General features: G+C 37.7%; 2 non-coding genes and 1 pseudogene across 2 annotated transcripts; 1 reads left to right on the top strand and 2 right to left on the bottom strand.

Annotated features, from left to right (window-relative positions):
• Positions 1-1,164: 1,164 nt before the first annotated feature.
• Trnav-cac lies at positions 1,165-1,237 on the bottom strand. Its single transcript has one exon. It is a non-coding gene; the product is annotated as a tRNA-Val (tRNA).
• Positions 1,238-11,423: 10,186 nt separating this feature from the next.
• Trnav-cac lies at positions 11,424-11,496 on the bottom strand. The gene has a single exon. It is a non-coding gene; the product is annotated as a tRNA-Val (tRNA).
• A 12,663-nt stretch (positions 11,497-24,159) lies between these two features.
• Positions 24,160-26,816, top strand: LOC119188815 (annotated as a pseudogene).
• Positions 26,817-27,043: the final 227 nt, after the last annotated feature.

Below are 27,043 nucleotides of genomic sequence, written 5' to 3' on the forward strand. Positions count from 1 at the left end.
TATGCGCATTAAAAACGTGCAAATCACGATATGGAAACTATATCAAGTATGTTTACATTGATGTTTTGCTATTTTTGATAAATTGAGTAATCATCGCATGAGCGAAAAATTATTGTATGACAATGTTCTTAATATCCGCTCTATATAATCTTAGAATTCAATAATAAAGGTGTAAGAGTGTTTTTTGTTGCCAAAGATGAGTATACAAATATATCCAATATACTTCCCTTAACCCCATAGAAAACTAGTCAAATCATGTTACAAAACTTACACAAATAATGCCTGACTTAGGAATCGAATAGAAGTGCCACAGCAAATATAAGCCGCCATTATACCAAGATGGCGCCTAACAATCACCGTTTTAAAATCTAATATCATTAATAATTATATTATTTATGTTTAATCTAAAGATTATCTTCCGTACACAGCCGGCCAGTAATTCCGGGCATCCAACTAATTTTATAATTCGGCGTGACGAACGAGATCTCAAAACACCTCGTATCAATACACGGTTATCGGACATCGGGAAACACCGAAACTCATTGATTTATATGAGAAATTATCGGTATCAAACAATCAAAAATATACTCTAAATTTAAACACCAAGGTAGATATTTGATTGGCGTTTATTGGAGATTTTGTATTGTCAGTATAAGTAGGATTTTGAGTTTATTGCAGAATGTAATAAAAATCATTTTCGAATGACAAACCAATGGTAGCATACCACCAAAGTAGAGATCTGCCGGTTTCTGAGTGATTTATACGCCATACGGTGTATTAAAAGTTTTGTTTCGTTTTTAAAATGTTCAAATCTTTAATTTATGGTCTCAAAATCGAAAGGTCCGATTAAATTATGTCCAATACTATTTAGATTTATTGCGTTTGGGCGCTTTGTGCTTCCTCTGTTTGTGTATTCAGTTTTTTATTTAATTCCAATTTGATACCTTTCTTTGAAAGGCAGTGGATGACTTGTCCGATTCAAGTTTTTAGTTCGGTTATGAATTATGAGTTTTTCTTTGTGATACCATAGGTTTAGTGGTATATAAGGCTGTGCATCCAATTAACCTCTAGGTTCAATTCCAAAACGAGATATAATAGTGACTTATATCAAAAAAACATAGTAAAGACATAATTACTTACTAAAACATTCTAACTATGCAAAAATGTTTTCGCCCGGGATCGAACCGGGGACCTTATGCGTGTGAAGCACACGTGATAATCGCTACACTACGGAAACTTGTTAAATACTTGCGAATAAACATGACCAAGATAGAATGCTACAATCATACCAAATATTAACAAAACAATGAATAGCTGTTCACAAGTTTCAAGTTAATATTTGACAGTTATCGCACTGGTGGTATCTCATATGTGAGAGTCCGCCTAGGTAGGTACCACCTCAATGACTATTTTTGCCGCCAAGCAGCAGTGTGTAGTCACTGTTGTGTTCCAGTTTGAAGGACATTGTAGCCAGTGTAACTATTGGATGTAAGACTTAACATCTCATGTCTCAGGATGGCGAGCGCAGTGGAATACTAAACAATACTTTGTAATACAAGGTGTTGGATAGTGTTTCTACTGTATATGGTCGGTCGTATTACCATCAGGTGAACGGCAAGCTCGTCACGTCATTCAAAGCAATAAAAAAAGAGCTAATGTAGATAGTACTCATTTTATTACTATTTATTTAGAAGTATAGATTAGTTTGACTTTTGTATTCTTCGACTTCGACTTCGACTTATACATTTATATGATGACTAGCAGTTACTTAGGAGTTGTAAAACAGGTCCTAACACTAGTACAAGAAACAAATTTACGATCAAAACGAACAGTAAGAAGGCGTGTTGTAAAACAAAGATAATAAACAGCAAATAGCACTGAATAGCAAATATCTACAATTGAACAGACTTTTTCGCGGAGAAAATATGCGTTATCGCTACCACCACTTTATATGTGGGCACGATACCCACTGCCTATCCCTAGACAGGCAAAAGGCGTGATAAGATGTCCGTTAATTATATTTTTAAATAAACTAAACAATTGAGTATTATCAAACACGACATAATTTAGTTCTAATTGATTGAAATTTATGATGTAAACGTGTAGAGGATGTCCAAATCAACATCGATATAAAAATACTCATATGATGCGCATACGCATGCTAAGTACAAAGCAAACAACTGATGACCGCTGCGTGCTTGATTAAACACACATTCGGTGTACAGCCGATGCCTTAATTACTACTGTTTGCTAGTGATGCAGTCTAACAATAGTTGTCGATAGTTTTGTATTCTATCGTATAAGTTTATAGGTAGGTACTACATATGTTTTTTTTTTTCAAAAACAGGCGCGTAAAATATTGTATCCCGAGATATATTGTAATGCCCAAACATGATATTTTAATGGTAATAAATAAAATTGAATGTACTTTTTTTATTATTTTTACAGTACTTAACATACTTTTTAACAACATATTTAATTGACCTTTTCTTTTATTCTGACTTAGTACGTGTGAGCCAGTTACTAGCACAATATAAATATTATATCTGCCCTCAAACTGGCGTACAAGAACTACTCTTGCAAAACATAATCATATAAATACATTGTCATAACTATTCTATTATATAAAGTGTTCCAGAGTTATGAATATTAAATCGAAAACTATGAAATATCGCGGAACATACATGGGAGTGATTCGAATACCCCAAAGGGTTCTCTGTCTCTAGACGTCCGCTTGACACTATTTTCTGGGACACTCTGTATAAAGCTGAAGAGTTTGATTATTTATTTGGACGCGCTAATCTCAGGAACTACTCGTTCGAATTAAAAAAATATTTCAATGTTATATCGCCTATTTGACGAGGAAGGCTATAGGCTATATAATATCACGCGATGACCAATAGGATCGGAGCATTTATTCCTTTTGAGAGCTTCCGTTGTGTGTGCTGCGTAAACAGTTAAAGTTAGACAACAATCATGTATGACGGAAATGTTCCACTTAATAATTATCAAAAAATATATTATAAAACAAAGTCCCTCGCTCCATCTGTCTGTATGTCAAAACGCGATAAGCTTAACAAAATATACAATACAATCAATAAACTTTTGTAATATTTATTGCCTTCATTTATGAGCCTTTATTGTGGCCTTTATTCACCTGACTGATGTAGAAAATAATTTATTTATATTATTGTTTAGGTGAAATATTATGTCTATGAACAAGAGAGGCTCCTTCGATAATTGTCGGAATTATGCCGGCCTTATTAAAAGTACATCACCTATAAAATAACTCGCTAAAGTTATTACAGCATTTCTTTATGTATTTACTCGTTAGCCAATAAACACTTGTGATCTAACATCACTATCGGTATCGATAAATCGACACACTCCCCCATCACTACAGGTGTTAATAACTCTAACACCAGAGTCATTGAATATGGTCGTAATAGTAATTATTTTTAATTAATAATCAACACGCCATTAGTGCTGTGCTCGTAATAAGGATGTGCTTATGTCGATGTCCCTTCGGTAGTTTAAATTTGTTATTAACCTCTTCGGCTGTGTGTGTGTGTGTCATATTGAATTTCTTTGAAAATAATTAACTCTTGTTACGAGATATTTGATTACATTTTTAATTGTTATTTTATTCATACCGTCACTCTGTATTTTTCAAAGGATTGCCTAAGAATGAGTAATTAAGGATTTGTAGTTTCAGACTTGTTTAGTGGCGATAGCCTAGTTAGAAGAGGAACAGACTTCTGAGACGAATGTCCGCAGGTTCAAATACCAAGAACACCTCTGACTACACAGACATAAATGTTTAATAATCTTATTGATATCAAAACCAATTTGCTGGTAAGATGTGTTTTATATCCGGTCGGATAGCGACCACAAGGTGTTAAATCCACCATATTAGTTCACGTAAGTGTCGCATTCCGGGATCAGCCTGTGTATATCCGGCTCCAACAGGCCGGCATAATTGTGTCGACTGACAAGGGGTAATCATCTCTCGTCAGTCGACATTCTATTGGACTCCATTCCACTTGGGTCACTATGCCGCGCCAATATTTAAAAAAAGAATAGTACGTCATGATGTCGCCCACAAGGTTTTTTAAAAGTTTTGCGACAGAAATATATCTATATTTAATAAGATGTGGTTATAGGTAGATTTTACCGTTATTACAGTTAATGCCAAAACTAATTTACTACTCTAGCTTAGTTATTTTAAACTATTTGATCAGTAAATGGGACAAATACATAAATCAAGCGAATTTGAATTTCGGAACGATATTGACTGTTTGAAGATCCGTCAAAGATAAAACAAAATTAAAAGTCTCAAATTAAAATGGCAAAATATATGTGGTTCACTATTATAAGTATATGTTATATAGCTTTAAAGTTTTACCGGGATAAATCTCCCTCTGTATATTTTTCCTGAAACATCGTGAGGAAACCTGCACACCTGAGAAGTTCTCTATAGGAATTTCGAGGGTGTGTGAAGTCTACCAACCCGCACTAGGCCAGCGTGGTGGACTAAGGCCTTATCCCTCTCAGTAGTAGGAGGCCTGTGCCCATCAGTGGGACAGTATATAATACAGGGCTGATATTATTATATTATTATATTTTCCTGGGATAAAATATAGCCTATACCACTCTGGAATAATGAAGTTTGGTAGTTCCTGAGATAACCCCTTTTACACAAAACAAGCAATCTTTCATCTTTATTTATTAGTGTAGATTTGATGTGCATAAAGTTATTTGGCACCAATGAAATATATAGTTACAGTTTTTGGCGTAAGCTCTTTAACTTGTATTATAAAACACTGTATATCCATATCCACTGTAAATTATAACTAATTAAGATCTAAATAGGTAGTTCTACCTACAAAAGTTATACAAATTTGATTTCTTTTTACTAAATAAAACAAGAAATATAATTAGTACATTTGAAAGTATTTTAGGTCACATACTATTAAAAGTTATACAATTTTTATTTCTTTTTACTAAATGAAACAGGATATATAATGAGTACATTTGAAAGTGTTTTAGGTTCAATTTTGTGTGTCAGTGTGAGTATATAATAACCTAATAACATAAAAAGCGTGATTGTGTGTCGTTTACCATCAATCGTAGCTCGTCTCGTCATTTAGTTTTAAAAAACATCATCATCATCAGCCTACAGCTGTCCACTGCCAGGCCTCCCCTAAAGCGCGCCACGCTGTTTGGTCCTCCGCTCTCCTCATCCAGTGTCCACCGGCGATCCTGTGAATATCGTCGGACCAGCGGGTCGGAGGTCGTCCTATGCTACGCTTACCGAGACGCGGTCTCCACTCTAGGACTCGTCTGCTCCAGCGGCCATTATTCATCATTAAAAAACATACAGAACTCTATACCAAGATCCCAACTCCCTCCTCACCCCCTTATCAATACCATAAATAACCCACTGTCCATCTCATAAAACGGTACGACTGGCTAATAACAATAAAATCAATCAATGCGACAGATAACAGAAGACGTCGATTTTTATCAATAAAAAACTGTCTTTATAACATAAAATTGAATTAATTCGTGTTTATTGGATATTGGGAGTATCGGATTGTTTAATGGGCTGTTGAGAGTTTTTGAAGTAACCTCTTTGGAAGGGTAGACAGAGGCTATATTGCCTGAAAGTTTGTCTAATATCATACATATAATATTAAACATTGAAAGGCATTTTGACTCAAGCTACATTTTTTTCGAAAAATTTTAATTAGTTTAAAAAAAACATAAATAAATATGTATGGAATTTTGTGTTGCAAAAAATTATTGATTAAGTCAATTAGCATTTCAAATGACGATATATACTTTATATTTTTTTGTATATTTGTTCACTTTCTTCTCTTAATGTGTACACCTACCGTCTTTAGCAGCAACACCTTAAGATTGGCTGGTAGAAAAAATAATTTTGCAAATCGGTTAATATATGGCTGAGTTCTGAGGTGACAAACACGAGAAAAATACACGTCAAATTGAGAATCTACTCCTATTTTAGAAGTCGTTTAAAAATGCCTTCGGTATTAAGTCCGTCTGTATACTATCTATAAGTTGTAATAAATAAAAAAAAAATAATAATTTTTTTCCTTTGTATAGCAAAGGCTGGCATAATTGTAAATGGTTCATCTGATCTCAAATTATGTCACCAAAAAAAAACTGCATTAAAACACAACTTTATAAAAAAAATAAACACATTGTCAACCTTAAAACAATAGGAATTAGAATGCATTTAGTGCTTCGGAAATCATACAACACTCAACAGACATGTCAAAACAGTAGAGTTCTCAGTCAAACCGGCTCACTACATTACCATAATAAAATATTTCCTAAAACTAATACACCAGACTTAAGACAATGTTTCACCACAACTTAGAATATTTGCATAACTTAATTTAAGATCGGCAATATCGGCAGCGAGACAAAAGCCCCCCCTGGAGGTTAAGATTTATTTGTGTAGGGGAAGACGCGCTAACGGGTTGAACTCTACGCCTATAGATTTATAGATAATTTGGAGAATTATTGGTGAATATTATAAGGTGACTGCCGCGGTGGCGTAGTTGTACTGCATGCGCGATATGACAGTGTTCTGAGGTCCTGGGTTTGAATCCCGGGTCGGGCTAAGTGGTATTTGAATTTTTCTGCTCAGTGTCAGCCCGGCGTCTAGAATTCGTGCCCGATATGGCGATAGGCTCGCCCCCTATCACATCATGGAACGGAACACACTTGGCGAAAAGTGGGTGCCCTGGTTGTGCCTCTGCATACAATGATCTCTGCATACAGGATAAATGCGTCATGTGTGTCTTGTTTGTTTATTTGTTATTATAGTTGCTTGCATCTCTGAGGTTAAATTCAGTTCCTAAGGTAAAAAGTAGCGTAGAGCTCAAAATAGAGTAGATTTTTTTTTTATCGACGACATGTTATAGTAGCCTCACTGTACCAGATGGCGAAGAGAATCTCAAAAATATGTCGGCTGGCAAGAGATAGATCGGGCGGTCGACACAGTTATGCCGGCCAGCTTAATTGCTACTACACACTTCGCTTGACGGAATTATGTTTTTGGAATTTCAAAACCAAAACATTGGTTCTAAAATTTGGCGTTTTTAAAGAAAAAAGCCATTTTTACAGATTTATACAGGATGTTATAGAAAAGACTTAAGATTATTAAATATGTTTACGTAGCAGTTATCACTAAAGAGAATAGTATATAAACCTAAAAACACAGATAATGAATGTATTTGTAAAAAAAAATAAGGATTACACAAAAAGCACACCAAAACACACACATATACATAAACAGACACAAGAATCATCGATACAAAACTGGATTACACCTTTCGAATATTTAAATTCCGTAAACACGATTGTCTTCGATGCGATTTTATGTGCGTTTTATATTTAAATAATTTGCAATCACGACACTTTACACGTTAAAGTTAAACATTCCATTTTCAAATTATTAAAAATGTCATATCGAACGCCGGGAATGTCACGTGCCGCCATCTTTACAAGCGTCATAAATTGGCAGATAATTTTCGTTTTTTTTTCAAAAACAAGTTGAGTTAACCGTAATGTTTTGACACTTGGGTTCGACTTTGTCTTAAAATGCCATTATTTTTAGGGACTATCAGGTAAGAGGAGATCCGCTTAATATATTTTTTATAAGGAAGGAATCAACGAACAATGGTCATCATATCTTAAATGATCTGCACTTCTCATAAACACAACATCAGAAGAAATTTGGATACGCAACCGGCCTCGAAGGAAAATCTTACAGAGAAGGAAAGAATTTTATTGCAATTGAGTGACGAACATAAACAGTAACACCATCATACAAAACTTTGATTTAAAGTAACTGCGTAACACTACACTGCACTCGACATCCTGAGATAAGATGTTAAGTCTTATCATGCCCAGTAATTATGCTATAATATCCTTCAAATCGGAACCTAATAGAGCATACAAACTGTTGCTCCGTAGACATAAATATGACAGTGGTTCCTACCCAAGGCCCCTCGCATATTCTCACTCAAGGTAATAGCAAATATGACTGACAACGTATCCATAATTGCTACCCAGACCTTACTAATTACAATTCCTAATAAAATAACCAATAGACATAGACGGCCATTTTAATGGGGGGCCCATTGTCGCGTATCGAGTCGGAATTCCGTACTGTAATTATGCGAACCCTTTCGGCACTAAATTTGCGCCGTGTCGGAGTTTAGCGAGATGTTTTCGAATACATCCCATTTTATTGCTCCCGCTAATTGATGTGCATACTGGATTATTATTTTAATTGCTATTTGTTGCGAAGATCGGTAGTGGGCAGTTTAAGGTTCAAGTTTCTTTGGTTGCTGAATATCTGTGAGGTATGTGGGTATTTCCGACTTATAAACAACTCGCTAGCTGATCCACAACACGGCTGCCCATCATCATTATCCTCAGCCACGTAAAGTCTTCTGTTGAACATAGGTTTCCCTTAAAGATATAGCTCTCTAAATATAGTAGTAATACTGGTAAAATTTTAGTTATCAATCACTACGAGGATTTGCGATGCACTCGTCATATTGAAACATAAGAAGTTTCATATTTAATTGGTAATTCAAAGCTACATTTTCTTTCAAATTTCAACACAACAATGATTGCAATAATAGATATAATGCGTTTAGACGTAGCGCATACTATCCGATGAATGGTTCGTCATTGTAAAGCATCTCTCTTTTGTCTTAAGGTTATAGCTTAAGGTCCATTTTTCATACATTTTGTTTCACCTTTAATCTGGGTAACTAAACAAGTTTCGTCGTATTAAATTTTAAAGGCCGAAATATCTCGCATATTAATTATTTTTACGTTTTTCTTTCAACTGCGAGAACTAATCACTAACTAGACGTGAATTTAAATTCTTTACTTGTCAATACTTGTTTAGTTACCCAGATTAAAGGTGAAACAAAATGTATGAAAAATGGACCTTAAGCTATAACCTTAAGACCAGTAATATCGAAAGTAAATGTTCGGATTCTGTGAACTAAGAAACGAGCACCGATCACGTATCTCTTGTTTCTGACAGCGTGATACTATGCGACCAAACATCACAAAGCCACGTATCGAAAACATTAGATAAAGACATAAAATTTTATTATTCTTCGAAATCAAACACGAGATTTTTAATGGCCCCTACCAAGGTAGAAAATGGGAAGAAACACGTTTTTATTTCGATTAATGTTTGATAAAAATCGTTAAGCCGAGCTGGCCACGTCGTGCCGCCCGAGTTTCTTAGAACAGCCCCGTGTTGTGTCACAGTGAATATAAACGGAGCTTAATATGGACAAACATGGGCTTAGTAATTGATTTGATTGGCCGTGACGAAAATTATGATGCTTGTATTGGTGACTGTCGATATTGAGTTGGGATGCAGGTGGGATGAATTTTAAAACAGCTTCGAGATAGTATTTTTGTACGTGCACGGCACAGCGTCCTTACTGCACCTGATGGTAAGAAGAGGGGCTAATTTATGTCGACTGACGAGAAATGATTACCCCATTGGCAGCCGTCACTATTGGAATGGGATATGCACAGGCTGATCCCGGAACGCGACACATATGGGCCACTGTGGCGGGACCTTGTGTACGGTGGTCTCTATCCGGGCGGATATAAAATATATCCTACCACCAGCAGATACTGTCTACGAACCTGTTGTTCGTTAAGTTCTATTTAGATTTTTAAAAGTTTTCATGCGATGAAATATTTCGCGTTAAACAAATGGCTATTTAGTTTTTCCTGATACATTATAAGACATTAAACCTAATGTTCCAGAGTAAACAGGGAATTCCTATGAGGTCATTTATTATTCAAAGTTTCAGTGATGTTACTACTCTTCAAAGGCAGTCGTATCGCCTACCATCAGATGATGCTTCAATTAAAAAAGAAAGAACAAATGCGTAGGATTAAGTCGAGTATTGTGTATTAGAATTTTATTTAAAAAGGATTATTCATCATATATGAATAGTCTATCCAGAGAATATGAGGACCATACAACCACATTAAAACTATGTAAAACAGACTTCCTTGTCTTACGATAAATAAACAAAATTGTGTTATCTTCTAACGAATACGTGATAGGTACCGAAAAATACCATCTAAACACTTTTATTCCGCAAAAAACACTTCTAGAACCCAATCAAGATATGTCAAAAAGTCTGTATTTCTTTTGCCTCACAACTGAAATTTAGGATCGCCACAACCTTTCAAGGACTTGTAGAAAGTGGTTGGCTTATGTTTTTAACCGCTTACCTATAAACCAAGCAAACCGAGCTTCTTCTAATATACCTAAACCTAGGATACAAACATATGACACTCTCTTCCTAATCCCACGTTTCTACTAGACCATCCAAGTCTATTCTTTATTATCTCGAATTATTACTTCATCTCACCTCACCCGGCGAGTTTTTGGAAACTCTGATATCATCTTTTTTTATCAGTAGCGTGTAGCCGGTAGCCGGTCTTCACAATATGAGATGGGGTTATAACGCCTCGTAAAAGTAAAAGTTAAATCGTTCTAGTGACATCAAAAAGGTAAAATAGTCCTTGGACTTTAATCTACTCCATTATACTAAGAAAATAGGTTTCATAATGCTGTCTTACCATAACCGGAATACAAGTGTTTGGTGGTAGAATTAAACAAACCTGCCCAGAGCCCCTACCTAGACTTTAAAAAATGCATGGATACGTGTTCTTTATAAAATAACTATTTAATTAGTCCACCTTTTCTGCATATTGATATGTAGGTATAAAGAAATAAGTACCTATTTATCAAAGATCCTCTTTTTAAACTCATTCGTAATTTGTTGTTAAAATTCAGAGAAACAAATTCTCGAATATCGCTACAAACAATGCCAGAAGTACATTTCGCAACCGCCTCCAGTTTTTGCATCCCCAGACCACCCTTCAGACGTTATAAATAAAAGGGGTTTGATGTTTATCGTCTGGTGTTTATTACTACGAAAATTATTCCTCTAATGAGTGCCCGAATTCCCTCCCTGTACACAGGACAGAAAATCCTATCGCCTATTAACAGTTAAGGAGCTGTGAAATATTGCTGTTTGCAACACCGAACTTTGTCCGCCATAGAATCCTTATGTTAATGTTCCGTTTATATTGTGTTTGAATATAGAATTCGGTTTTTGAGAGGCGGTTTGTTGTGCTGATATTTTTAAATAAAGAATGTTATAGTTTTTATTTAAAAAGTGATTAGGTCTTTTTAATATTCAAGGAGGTTGCATCTTCACAGATTTTAAACTATGAACTACATTTAAAGATACCTTTAATTTTGAAATAATAGTTCATAGTTCATAATGTAAATGCCATGATAAAAAAAATATTCATAAAAGTTCTGTTTCCGCCCGGGATCGAACCGGGGACCTTGTGCGTGTGAAGCACACGTGATAACCGCTACACTACGGAAACTTGCTTCTTTGAAGACTAATTCCTAGTACGACTACCGTACTGATCGATAACAATCTAAAAGTCCAAGAAGAATTTGCACCATGCTAATACCTAAAAGCGAAATTTTGTGAAGAAATTTTTAGGAGTACACAACCACCGCTGAACATATTTGGATGTTCGACACACAAACCAATTCCCAGAGTGACATTATAAGATTTATACCAGAATAGTTGACAATAAGACTCTTAGCCTTCGGAAGGACTTATTTTATAATAATAATTGCTATTTCCTTCTTACGTCATAAGAATCCGGCACAAAACACAATTAGTCACTCCTAAAACATACTAATTCGCACACCTGTTCAGCAATACTAGGTGTCGATCAGATGGTAGTCAGATAAAAATTAACGATCGATAAAATGGTGGTCATGCGACATAATGCCAGCGGGTTTGCTTTAATGTGGTGCGGGCTTACGCATAAATCAACCTTATATTCATATTAATACGAGAACGGAGATTTTTATAAAAATTATGGTCGCTTCTTGGAATACTGAGTTGATGTTTGGTTGGTAATGGCGAGTGGAACGGTGTTTGGGTTGGGATTTATCGGGTTCGAAGGATTTGAGTATACTTAGTGTGGATAGTGTTGACAGAGAGGTATAGGCGTGGTAACAAGTGCCTTGACCTTCGTACCCACTACTGCTCTTGTAAGCCTGGTTCGAAGTATCGAGAGATGAGGATTGATGTATGTAGAATATACCCTACTCTCGGACCCGCCACTGCATCTCTTGTACAGATGGGCAGTGGCTTTTATAACACTGGTGAGACTGGTCTCTGAAAGCACCAATCTATCAATGAGCAACAAGATAAATCAAACACAAAGAAGCAACACAATTATCTTATCATAGCTCATACTCAGTGTAAAGGAAAAACAATGTAAGTTCTAAAATAAAAAAATGCAAATAATTTCGGTATTACGCAAGTAAGCCAAGAACGCAAAACCGGTGTGGGGGGCTTAGGGATGTCAAGAGGTGTGCACCGATGTCACTATCGCGGACCGCTGTTGTGTCCTCGCTATTACGCAGATTGAGCACTTCCACCACGGAGCTGAGGTTCTTAGCTCTTGCAACTTCTACCCCTAGCCGGCCAGTTAATAAAACCAAGGGTCAGAAGGTCTCATTTAGCCCCCACAGAATCAGGGAACGCGGTGTCGCCACTCCCGTCGGCCCGCCACAAAGCCCCTTCGGGCTTATTATTATTATTAACTAGTTGTCCCGTGTTAACTATAAATTTGCAGCGCGCATTCCGTCAATCGCTGACAGTTATGTCGAGTATATAGTGTCGTTAAGTTTTCTTAAATTTTCTATTTTTCCGCGCAATTTTTTCTTTCATAAGAACCTTCTCCTGACAATAACAAACACAACAAATAATAGTGAAATCGGACCAGCCGTTCACGCGTAATGGCGTGACCAAGGGAAATAGGGATTCATTTTTACATATATAGACTACGTCATCGAGACATTTATAGTCAGTCAAAAGCATCATAACACTTTTGCTGCCGACTTCACACGTCACATCGACACGTCCGCAGTGCATTACTTTCAAGATACCGAAACAAGATAGTTGACATAGCGCACGGTACAGCGTTATAGCATTTACGAGCGTTTACTGTAAAATCACTGGGAAACTCATGCGCACCGGTGCCCGCTTATAACAAATTATAAGAATCACTTGTTTTTAGAACTGTATCTTGGATAGAAGGCAATGTAGTGTACTGAAAAGCATTTGTACCAGAAATTTGGAATCACAAGTCAGCATCCAATAAGATAGACGATATTATAGTGCGGGATGCTGGTTGCAGGATTTTTTTATCGGCTTGGGTAGCGACTACCCTACACAAGCTGTTAAAACCCGCCATAGTAGCCCACGTAAGTGCCACGTTCTGGGATCAGCCTGAGTGTATCAAATTCCAAGAAGCTATAATTGTGCCGACTATGGAGGGATAAGCATCCATATTACGCCGTTATCCATGATGGGGTAGGCAGAGGTACAACTAATCCCAACTTTTAATTATGTGTGTTCTGCCCCACGTGATAGGAGCCAAACCTATCGCCATACCACGCACAAATTCCAGACCCAATATTCCTGCTCCAACCGGGATTCGAACCAGTAACCTCAGAGCGTTGTTGTACCGCGCACACAATGCTTAAATATCAAACTACTCTAAATATTACAAATAGCATCCAATCAACAAGTTACATGATCAAATAACCGCTCTAATTCCAAAACCGCAAAGTCCAATTTGCAGTTACAAAATCATTGCAAACATCGCGCTAGGTATTTAATACAATTATTAATAAAAAAACAGTACGGAGCGAGGAGGCTATCTCGGGAACTAATCGTCGCCTACAATCATTGTAGAACGCTGTAATTATGACGGCAGATCGTTATAGAAGCTATTGAAGTGGCAGATGACGGTGGGAGGGCGTGGTTGATGGAGATTTTGAGCGTAGTTCAAGTTTGTGATTAATGTTGAATGTGATTTTGGATAGTAATTGTATGTCCTGTTGAACAGAGCATTCAATTTAGATATTAGATTTGTGAGCTATAATAAAGTTTGTAATAAAATTTTATAATGTTTATGTTATGCACTCGAACAAAAACAATCTGTTTTTATTTAATTAAAAACACGAATACCTATCGTTATAACATAGGATGTATTTGGAACTTCTTTCTTAATCATTATTCGAAATGAAAAAAAAACACAAAATAAAGAAGTAGTTATAGGTATTAAACAAATACAGTCAATCGTGTTTCACGCATTAAGGACTTAGAAATTAATCAATAATTAAATACACGCTTCATAATAAGCAAAACAACTAAAGATACGTATTTTCCTAAGAAAAAATGATCAAAACAAATAATATACGTTTCCCAAAAGAACTTAAATCCCAAGCCACATCCAGCACAATCCACTAGTATTTCATTACGGTAATCGTAATTTTTACGTAATGGATGCCGGCAGACGTCGCGATACTATCGCGTTGATTGCCAGTACCTCCTGATTGCTAAACTGCGGCTTTCGGTACCCACGCTCTGGTACCCGGCCTTCCTTGTGAGGGATCTAGTAATCCGAGGAGTCTGATAATCGAAGGTATATTTTATTGCAATGGCATAGGGTTCATATATCGACGGCTTACTTAAGAGACATTTTTTTCGACATTCAATTTCATACATAATATTTTGCTCTCTTAATAAAATAATAACCTATTCCAAAATTTGTTAATTTATGGGAATCGTCTAAAAACGAATTTCTGTTGGCGACCTTTACTTTTTCTTCTTTGTTTTGGGCTATGGGTTTCATTTTTGACCTATCTTTAATAAGTTCAATTTTATAGCAACATAAAAAAACAAGGGTGCAACACAAATTCGTTTCTTTGACGATTCCCACAAATTAACAATTTTGGAATAGGTTCTTATTTTATTCAGAGAGCGATATTTGAAATCAGCACATTTTCTTTTTATGTAGTAAAAAACATTAAAAAAATGTCGCTTAAGTCAATTAGCCTTTTAACCGAAGATATGATTATAGATTACCTTTCCAAACTGACATTTGTATTATGGGTTTTAATATTATATCATGTAAGTATAGTATCAAATACTATAATAATAATAATATCAGCCCGGTATTATATACTTGCCCACTGCTGAGCACGGGCCTCCTCTACTACTGAGAGGGATTAGGCCTTAGTCCACCACGCTGGCCTAGTGCGGATTGGTAGACTTCACACACCTTCGAAATTCTTATAGAGAACTTCTCGGATGTGCAGGTTTCCTCACGATGTTTTCCTTCACCGTTAAAGCGAACGATAAATTCACAAAGAATACACACTTGATTTTTAGAAAAGTCAGAGGTGTGTGCCCTTGGGATTTGAACCTGTGGACATTCGTCTCGCCAGTCCGTTCCACACCCAACTAGGCTATTGTCGCTTCTATTCAAATACTATACTTACATGATATAATATTAATACCCATAATTCAAATGTCAGTTTCTCTTAAAATGTTTCAATAAAAAACTAAATACCTAGTCTTGCCATAAATATTGTAATAAAGAAAAAAGAAAATTGTTAACTGCAAATAACATTTATTACTTTTACAGTGTGTCAGTTTAATACATAAATATAAAACAATTAAAAATATAAAAAGCTTATTCGAAGTGGTCTCCATTGGCTGCAATACAGTCCTTTAAACGATGAGGCCAGTTATCAATAGAAGCACGCACTCTTTCCATGGGAAAATTCTTCACTGCCAATCGTATAGATTGTTTTAGGGACTCAAATTATCATGGCGTTTAGAGCAAGCTGTACTCTCTAAAACTGACCACAAATCATAATCCAGCGGATTAAGATCGGGACTAGACGACGGCCAGTCTTCAGCTCTGATGAAGTCCGAAACGTTCGATTCCAACCAAGACTGCGTGGACCGAGCTTTATGACCCGGCGCCGAGTCTTGCTGGAAGGACCATACTTGGTTATTGAACATGGTGATGTTAAGGGGCTTAACTACCTTCTCAAGAATGGTATCTTGATACACTTGTGCCGATGTTTTGATACCTTTTTTCACAAAAATATGGCTCAGTCACTCCTTCATAGCTAACACCCCACCAAACCATCACTGAAGTCGGATAATGTCCACGTTGCACTCTGTCGACTAATTGGGAAGCTTCCTTAGAGCTTTGAGCATAAATACGGTCATTTTGTTTGTTAAAATGTTGCTCAATTGTAAAAATTTTCTCATCCGTAAACAAAATTTTTCTGTGACCTCCCTTTGCGTACCGCTTCAGTAGTTGTTTCGATTTTACCACCCTATTCTTCTTTAAATTATCAGTTAAGAAATGGCCAGTGCGTCTCTTATAGGCTGCAAGTCCTAAGTCATCTTTTAAAATACGCGACATGGTTCTAGGTGCTATCTTCATTTCCCGAGATAAAATCTTTTGCTTTCGGACAGGATTTCTTCGAATTCTTTCCCTTACTGCTTTGACCACCTTTTTCGTACGAACACTACGTGGACGGCCAGATCTTTTCTGTCACAAACAGAGGAGGTCTCATTGTACCTATTAATAGCCCGGTACACAAACATTTTACTAATACCAAGTGTATGGAGAGTTTTAAAAATTGCATTTGGCTCCATACCTACTTTGTGTAATGCTATCACAGCGATTCGGTTCTCTTTATCACCCCACACCATTTTAATATCGCAAAATATTTTACAATGTATTGGCGCCAAAATGAGAAAACACAATGAACAATCGTATAAAAATGACAGATTCGAAATTCAAATGTAATATTTTTTTATAATTAAGTGTAACAGTATTTATGGCCAGACTAAGTATACCTTATTTTTTTGTTGCGTTATGCTGAATATGATGGTGTTATGGTCGGAGCTCGTCAGGTCCTCGGCGACCCTCCAGTCCCGGATTCGGTCCAGGAGATCAACCGAACAGGCGGTGACGTCTACCTGGCTGGAATAGACTTTTATCGCTCACCGTGTGGAACGTCGGCGTGTCGCCTTCGTTCAGCACGTGAAGGCCTGTCTCGTCCAGCCAGCCAGACACCTCCTCTCCTCTTCGGTCGATCTCCCGGCTCCACCACAGCGACTTTGCGTTGGTGTCCCCTCCTATTAATAGGCGTCTCGGGCCCAGACCACGGCAGACGCCTCTCAGCTGGTCGAGATACTGGTCCACCGGCTTGTCTGGCTCGAAGTAACACGAGACCACCACCATCTCCCAGGCGCTAGTGCGGATACTCACCACGACTATATTAGTCGTGGTGTATTCCGGGCAGACCAAGGCGTCCAGATCTCTGTCGAAGACCACTATGGCCGCCTTTGCCCACCCTTCCACTCGCTCCGCGCACTGGAAGACCCTGGCGGTCCCGTAGTTCTTCAGCCGGCGAGTAGCTCCGACATACGGCTCCTGGATCATCGCGAAGGCCAATCTCTTGTCAGCTGCCATTGCCATGAATTCCTCAGTGGCTAATGCGCTTCTCTGGAGATTGGCCTGCGCCACCAGGTATGGCCGCGTGCCGGACGCGGCGCCCGACGCGGTCCGAGCCAGAGATGTGGGGACCACCTTAGCAATACGCTATGGCGGATCTGGCTAGCGCGTCCCACCTTTTTCGCACCGGGCAGTCCTCACTGAAAGCGTTATGCCCGGTATCGGCGAATTTCGCCTTATGGCAGTTGCAGCACATCGGTGCTGCAGCCGCCATCCAGTCCGGGCATTCCGCTCTCAAGTGTGGTCCGCAACAGTGACTGCAGGCATCCAGGGAGCCATGGCAGAAGCGCCTCCCATGACCGTAGCCCAGGCATTTCGAGCACTGAACTAGGGGTGATTGGTCCTCGACCCTGACTCTCTGGATGTCCACGTGCAACGCGCCAGCCTCCGTAAACTCCTTCCATATTTGGGGCGACACCTGGAGGACGACGTGCGTCATAAGTGGATTCCGGGCCTTTCGTCTATAGCGGACGTCCATTCTATCCGCTTCCTTGTCCATTCGAGCGAGGAGGTTCTTGTTCTGCGCTCTAATTGCGCCAAGAATCTCCTCGTTCGTATGGCAGTTTAGCAGGTCCTTGATGATGATGAGCGGATCTTTGTTTTTTATTTCCTGGACCTTCAAGCTTCTTCCGTCCCTTATAATTCTTTCCTTGACCTTCTCCAATTCCTTCCTGTCCTCGAAACCCATAATCACTTTCTTTTCTTTCGCCTTCCTTATTTTATCTATCTTCAACCCATCTTCTTTCGCCTTAACGGCTTTTCGTATGTGGTCGACGACCTCGTCTCCCATCTCCTCCTCGTTTTGGGACGTCACCACGATGGAGTGTAGCGCCGTAGTCACCTCCCCCCTTCTAGCCTTCGGTGGACCGGCAGCTACACTCGCATACGTCTTTGCCTTCTCCATCTCTTCCCTGTGATTCCTTACTTCTTCGCTCATTCTCCTCATTTCCTCTTTACTTTCCCTTAGCAGCCTTCCGTGTTCTTCCAAGCTCTTCAGGAGTTCTCGTTCCGTTTTTTCCCGGGCGTCCTTTACTTCTCCTCTATCCCTTTTTTCTTCCGGTTCCGCCTTCGTCCCTTCCGATTCTTTTCCCTTTCCTCCTTCTTCCGTCCGTCCTTTATAGGGCTTTCCCTCTTCAGAGTCCCTTACCAATCTGAAGAGCCGCTCCGCAGCGTCAATGACCTCGACTTTGATTTCAGTTTTTAAGTTCCGGCTGTTATTTATCTGCAGCCTCGCTTTCAAGAGGCATGCCTTGGCCTCAGCCGTTCTGCTCAGGTAGGCAGTGCTTCCTTTTCGAGGGGAGCCCTGCCTATCGGAGCTCACGGCCTCAGGTGTCGGTTGGCTTCTAGACATGCCCCTGCGTTCAGCTGTTGTTGTTGTTGCCGAAGGGGCTGCAGATGATGACGCTGCGGGGGTCCTTTTCGGCACTGCAGTTGGAGCGGCTCTAGTTTCAGGCACTGCATCGAGCCGAGACTCTATACTGCGCCTGACCTGAGCCACTGACTGGCTCCGTGATGGGCCCGCGGTAGGTGCTGTTTCCGCTTCTTGGTGCTTCGGTGGGGAGAGGGACTTTTTTACAGGAGTGCGGAAGCTCGGCATCGTGAACTGGGTAGGGGGTCCTCGTCCGAGTGTAAAAATATATATTTTGTATTGTCAGTTTACCGTGGGTGTAAAGAGTCCACGGTATGGTCAATTCCGGTTGGTCACTTTACGTTGGTACCTGGTACCAGTCTTATATATAAGGATAGTCAGTCGTACTGACTATGTCTTAAACTACTTAGTCTATAGGGTTTAGTGCCTTCTGCACAACTCAATGATAATAATAAAAAATAAAAGAAAAAATTTAACAATTTTTCTTTTCTTTACAGGTCACCAGTGGCGATTCCTGTGGGTTGCGTGCGGCGTAATTATAGGGTAAGCTCGAGGTAAATTTTCCCTATCGTATGTGTATATTGTCTGGGCTCTCTGGTAAGTTTGAATTTTGGGCTCTCTCTACGGTATAGCCGAAGTCTACCTCGTCAAGTGAGACCAAGGTGGGTGGGGGGGCTTTTCGCGTCAATTTTTTGGCCGGAGCGCGACGTGCGATACGTCGTTGGACGCGTCTCGGCTAGCACTACACGATTCAAAAATAAAAAGGAGTACCGTCGATACAAAAAATTTTCATCGTCGGCAAACAAAGGTAAAATTCAAAAAATTCAAAAAATTTGGAAAAATTGAGGGGGGGGAATGTCAAAAACTGTCTAAACGTATACTACTAATCGAGCCAAAGACAACGATGTGCCACACTATATGGTTTGTATGATGTTTATACAAAAAAATTTCGAAAATCGAGTTACGTCGCCGTAATTGAAACATAAGAAGAAACAAACAAGATAATTAAGTTTAGAGATAAGAGTTAATGTTTGTACGCTTCAATAAATGTAAATCAGTTCTCTGCCTGTATTCGGTGTGGACGGTCGAGTCCACCGGGCTTTTATTTTACTTGTATTAATATATTTTAAAATCAAATATATACGTTCTCATTTATAAAACACTTTTTAAAAAGCCCGAATCGCCACAACGAAATATAACTGGCGCAGTCGCGGTAGGATCGTGTCTGAAGAAACGGTTTCGCGTGCAAGTAAAATCCTTAATCGTGCAAACCGCGGCGCGATTCACGAACCTAGACGTCGTGGAAGATTGCTGGAAAGGCGGAAACTCATCTAACATCGAAAAATATGCTCGTGAGGTAAGTGCATGCAATTCTGCTAACCCCCGAGAATCCTATACCATTCACTTAACATCGTGAAAGTATAAGGAAAATTAATTGATTATTTCATATGTGTGACTAGTGAAAATCCTAGGCTCCATATTTTTATTTTATAAATCGTTGTGTGTTGTTTTTAATTTGCAAAAAGTAAACAAATTAAATAACCATGACTCAGGAACAGGGAACGGTAAAGTCAGAGATAGATAAGAAGTTAATTATAGAATTTAGAACATTAACGTACTTATTACCAACCTACGATGGAAATAAGAAAACTCTTACATTTTTCATCAAAAGCGTAGAAAACGCGTTAAGCTTATTAGAAGACGCAGAGCATCCTAGCATTGCATGCTTAATAAGAAATAAGTTATCCGGGAAAGCCGCGGAGGCTTTGTCAGAATGTACAAATTTTAATTCATGGTTAGAAATAAAAGAAATACTCGTACGTAGATTTGGAGAGTTCAGAGACGAAGTGCAGGTAGTCCAGGAATTAATGCAGTTAGTAAAAAGGTCAGATTTAGAAACATTTGCAGAAAAGGTCCGAGAATTAACTTATGCATTAGTGAACATAGACCAAAGCAAAAGGGATTACTATGAAAAATTAGCAATCAACGTTTTTCTAGATCAACTTAACCCCATTATTGCGTTAAATGTAAGGATCCGAAATGCGAGTAATCTTGAACAAACGATTGTATTGGCTAGACAGGAGGAGTTAAAATTAAAAAATAGAAGGTCTAGTGATGCAGTAGAAAAGCAAAAGCAAGCTAGTAACAAACCCGCAGTGCTACCTGGCCCTAGTAACTTTAGATCGTATCAAAATAATAACAGATTCCCAGTAGTACAACATAAGTTGAACCCTAATCAACCTATGAACAGACAATTCGTTCAGAAGCCTACCTTTCAGCCTGGTTTCCAGAATAATAGGTTTAATAGGCCCACACCTCAAGTACCAGTAAATTACCAAGAGGAAGTAGATAGCCAAGAATATCAGATCGACGACAATGAAAATATGAATGCGTATGAAAATATGAATGAGTATGAAAATATGAATGAAATAAAGAGGAAAATTTTTGCGAACCTCTGGAACTAGAAAATCAAACATAGTATATTTAAATTTATTAAACCAAAATCGTTTACCATATATATTCATAGAGGATTTAGGCGGTCGATTTTTATTGGATACCGGAGCGTCTCAGTCCCTTATCACACCGGACGCAATTATAAAACAGACGCGCACATAGAACATGAGACCCATTATATAAAAACAGCCCATGGAATAACAAAACACGATAAGGTCGCTTATGTAAAACTCCCGCCTATATTTAATGTAGATTACATACATAAATTTTTATTATTTGATTTTGACCCAGACTTTGTCGGACTAATAGGAGTTGATTTACTCGTCCCACTAGGTTGCAAACTAAATATGAAAACAATGACACTTAGGACAGATACCACCAACATTCAAATAAAAGGTGACATGAAGTCATACACTATTATTGAACCCCAATGCGAAAAATCAGTTAGGCTATTATGCAATAGAGATAAAGGTGACTATGAAGTGCTAGAACACTCAAAAAACGGACTTTTATTTCCGGCAGCATACGTAGCAGTTAAAGATGGAGTGTTTACAACAACAGTGATTAATAGAACAGATAATAGAATTAGATTACCAAATAACTACAAATTACATATGACGCCATTAAAGGAAGAACCATCCGTAGAAAAGATTTCATATACTAATAATAATTGTTCTGCCAAGAAAATAGACCATTTATTGAGATGTAACTTAAATAGATTACGTACAGAACATATGAATGAGGAAGAACGACGTGAAATAGATAGACTTTGTTTTAACTATAGAGACATATTTTATTGTGAAAATATACCATTAACGTTTACCCACCAAGTAAAGCATAAACTTAGACTCACTGATGAAACACCAATTTTGTAAGAAATTATAGGCAGGCACCTCGTCAAAAACAAGAAATACAAAAACAAATTGACGAGTTATTAAAACAGAAAATACTTAGGAGAAAAGCAATTCACCCTGGTCGTGTCCTGTACACATAGTACCCAAGAAAATGGACGCTTCAGGAACACAAAAGTGGAGACTTGTTATTGACTATAGGCGTTTAAACGATAAGACTATAGAAGATAAGTACCCTTTGCCGAATATTAACGATATATTAGACAAATTAGGCCGTGCTCAGTATTTTACAACCTTAGATCTTGCCTCGGGATACCACCAAGTAGAGATGGACCCAGTCGATATTGAAAAAACCGCATTCACTACAGATAGAGGACACTACGAATTTTTAAGAATGCCATTTGGATTAAAAAATGCCCCTAGCACTTTCCAAAGGCTTATGGATTCAGTTTTACGAGGATTAGATAATGTTCTCACATACCTAGATGATGTAATCATATATTCTACATCATTACAACAACATATTGAAAAATGTAGACAAGTGTTCAACAGGTTTAAGATACACAATTTGAAAGTACAGTTAGACAAGTCTGAATTTCTGCGAAAACAAGTTAAGTTCTTAGGACATACACTGACAGATGAAGGCCTTAAGCCGAATGAAGACAAAATAATAGCTGTCCAAAGATTCCCACTTCCCAGAACGCAAAAAGACATCAAGTCGTTTTTAGGACTCGTAGGATACTATAGGAAATTTATTCAAGATTTTTCGAAGCTTACGAAACCACTCACTAGTTGTTTGAAGAAGAATGCAAGAATAGAAATAACCCCAGAATTCGTAAATTCATTCGAAAAATGCAAAGAAATACTTACTAATGCACCAGTATTACAGTACCCAGATTTTGATCAGAAATTTATTCTGACAACTGATGCATCTGACGTAGCGTTAGGAGCAGTTCTATCCCAAGGAAAAGTAGGCTCAGATAGACCTGTAGCATACGCTTCGCGTACACTTTCCGAGACCGAACAGAAGTATTCAACTATTGAAAAGGAACTATTAGGAATAGTTTGGGCAACCAAATATTTTCGCCCATATTTGTACGGAAAAAGTTTACAATTTATACTGACCACAGACCACTTACATGGATCATGTCCCTTAAGGACCCCAACTCGAAATTAACTCGCTGGCGTCTCAAGTTAGCTGAATTTGATTTCGATGTAGAATACAAAAAAGGAAAAACAAATACTAACGCTGATGCTTTATCACGCGTAAAATTGTATACAACAACGAAGTAGATACAGTACCATTAGGAGATGATGAAATAATAGACATGATATTAGATAGCGAAAATCAAGATAATATTAATCCCCAACCAGGAACTTCGAGAGAAGCAGATATAGATTTAGATGGTATAGACATAGAAACATTGTTAGATACCTCGACGATTTATGTAGGTCCCCATCGATAGATAGATCAAGGGAAGAGCCAGATATAATTCCAACAACCTCTGATATAGTAGAAACATATAAGATTCCAGAAATACAAGATGCGATAGACAGACAATTAAAACAAGTTTCATGCATTAGGAAAACACCTGGTTCAGAATACAGAGTAGATAACAGAAACAAAGGAAAAATAATTTATCCAAGATGTCTTTATACCTATTAACAACACTGAAAGTCAGATAATTAAATTCTTAAAGGAACATACTATACCAGATAGAACATTTCATTGTTATTTTTATGATGAAGAATTATACCCCACATTTTGCAAAGTTGTAAAGAGTGTATTTGATAATCGTGGACCCAAACTTATAAGGTGTACCACAAGAGTAACGTTAGTAGAAAACGTAAATGAACAGACCTATTTAATTAAAAAGTATCATGAAGGTAAAACAATTCATCGTGGTATACAAGAAACTCATAAACAACTTCACAAAAATTATCATTTGTTGACTATTCAAAAATACATTAACACGTGCGACAAATGCTTGAAAGCGAAATATGAACGCAACCCACTTAAGTTGCCACTTGCACTCACCGAAACACCCCACAAACCCCTAGAACACATGTATATGGATTTATACAGTAGCGGTGGTGTAACATTCCTCACAATCATAGATAATTTTACCAAGTACGCACAAGCGATACCCTTAACAGCGGCTACTAGTATTCATATAGCCGAAGCATTACTCGGTATCTTTTCAACGATAGGTATTCCACTTAAGATCACGACAGATTCAGATCCCAAGTTTGATAACGAAGTCATCACAGAGATTTGTGCAATGCATAACATACATATACATTTTACCACACCATATAATCCAAATTCTAATTCTCCCATTGAGAGATTACATTCAACCTTAGCTGAAATGATAAGGATACAGAGACTTACAGATAAAAGTGATACCACAAACTTAATGAAATATGCTATAATTGCTTATAATAATACAATACACTCTACAACAGGATTTACCCCTTTCGAACTTTTATTTGGACATACTAATAGTAGAAATCCACTAGAGTTACATTTCCCAAAAGAGTTTTATCAGGAGTATGTCAATAAACATAAACAAATCATGGAAAATGTCCAAAAATTAGTTAATGCTAGAATAACAGAGCAAAAACAGGCGATAATAGAAAAGAGAAATCAGAATACTGAAACGTCAACTTTCAAAATAGGCGATAAGGTATACAAACAAGTCGCTAAATCAAGTAGGACTAATAAACAAGAACCAAAGTATATAGGACCATACACAATTATAAGAATACACCCAGAGCAAATCGCCGAAATTGTAGGTAAACATGTTAATGCGAAAACGATAAGAGTACATTTTAGAATGCTCAGAAAACATGGAAATGTTTCAGGAACGCCATCACCTACGGTGCAGTCCTCTGGATCACCGGAGTCGTCGCAGTAATCGAACCCATAGATAACCACAATGGTATATTAGTAATTAAGGAAGCTATTGCTTACCACCAAGTAGATTCGTTTAGTCTAGTTGTATCTTATAATGCAAGTCAATTACGAGACATATACGTCGAAATAACCCGCGACTATATGACATTCAAATTAGCACAAACAAGAATAACATTCTATAAAAATAGTCTAGTTATTAGAAACCAAATAGAATACTTGATTGATAAAATCGAAAGTAAATTAGTATATCTAGGCTCAAGCACAATCGGATTAGGTAGAACATTTATACCGAGAATCCGAAGAGGATTAATCAATGGATTAGGATCGATAATTAAAGTCATTACAGGCAATTTGGATCAAGAAGATGCCATTAAAATAGATAACCAAATTCAAGAAATTAAAAAGTTAGCGATTCATAAACAGAGTCAAACATTAGGAATAATGACAGATTTCATAAAAGAAAATAACGCTAAACTAAATATAATCAGTAAAAATCAAAAAGAACTAAATCAAGCGATCAAAGATTTAAGTAAGCAGAATTTAGGATTAGAAAATGAAATGCATGTAATAAATATATATAACCAAATTGAAATTTGCTTACAACAAGTTTATGATAGGGTAGAATTATTAGAAAATGCAATAACATTTGCCCATCTAGGTCAATTACACCCAAGCATTGTAGACCCTAGCTTTCTTGTTGCCGAGCTCATGAAAATTCAAGGAGAAGCAAGTAAAAATAATACACAGTTTATGTACTCTCCTACTATAGAAAACATACATGCAATTGAGAAATCAATAGAGTTAAAGGCATACAGTACGAATGAATCAATTAATTTTGTATTAGAAATCCCATTAGTAACTAACCATCCGTATAGTTTACTTCATTTGTACTCGATCCCCAATAAAAACAATACGATCCTCATTCCCAAAACCCATACCTAATCTTTTGGGGAGCAGCGAATTCGCATACCCTCATGAGCCCTGCACATCTATAACAGAGAAAGTAGTCATCTGTCGACACTTAGAATGGCACCAACTCAGCAAATCAGAAGATTGCATAGCGCAACTTTTACAATATAGACAACCACACAATTGCAAGCATGCAACAGCTGAAATTAATAATAATATTATAAAACAAATTAAGGAAAACAGTTGGATCGCTATCCTAAAACAAGAAGAAATAGCGAAAACCACGTGTGGAGAAAACGTAGAATACCAGCGAATCAGCGGAATAGTCCTAATAACTACAAACAGAAAATGCAACATCAAAATCGCCGGCAGAACACTCACGACCCACATGGAATACCTAAATGTCAAAGAAAGCATCCCTCTGCCAAAAACGCAGTACGCCTCAACGCAATCTCCGATCACGATCCGATTGGAAGAAGTGAACTTGGATAATTTAAAAGACATCTTAAAGAAAACTCAAGTAACGCAAGAAAATGACGAGCCAGTGATAACTTTGAAGCCCAGCTGGCCAACCATTTGCATGTACCTAATCATAACAGTCATTGCAAGCGCAGTCGCCATCAAATGGTATCTTCGGTCCTGCAAGCAAAGTTCAGCAGCGCCGGAATGTCTGCAGCTTCAATCGCAAGAACTCCTGCAACAGCAGCAGCAGCCTTCGACGTGCTTCACACTTAAAGGGGGAGGAGTTACGTCGCCGTAATTGAAACATAAGAAGAAACAAACAAGATAATTAAGTTTAGAGATAAGAGTTAATGTTTGTACGCTTCAATAAATGTAAATCAGTTCTCTGCCTGTATTCGGTGTGGACGGTCGAGTCCACCGGGCTTTTATTTTACTTGTATTAATATATTTTAAAATCAAATATATACGTTCTCATTTATAAAACACTTTTTAAAAAGCCCGAATCGCCACAACGAAATATAACTATCGAACAAATTATTTTTAAAGTGTGCA

Source organism: Manduca sexta, chromosome 9 (genome assembly GCF_014839805.1).
Source record: "Manduca sexta isolate Smith_Timp_Sample1 chromosome 9, JHU_Msex_v1.0, whole genome shotgun sequence".
Classification (NCBI taxonomy): domain Eukaryota; kingdom Metazoa; phylum Arthropoda; class Insecta; order Lepidoptera; family Sphingidae; genus Manduca; species Manduca sexta.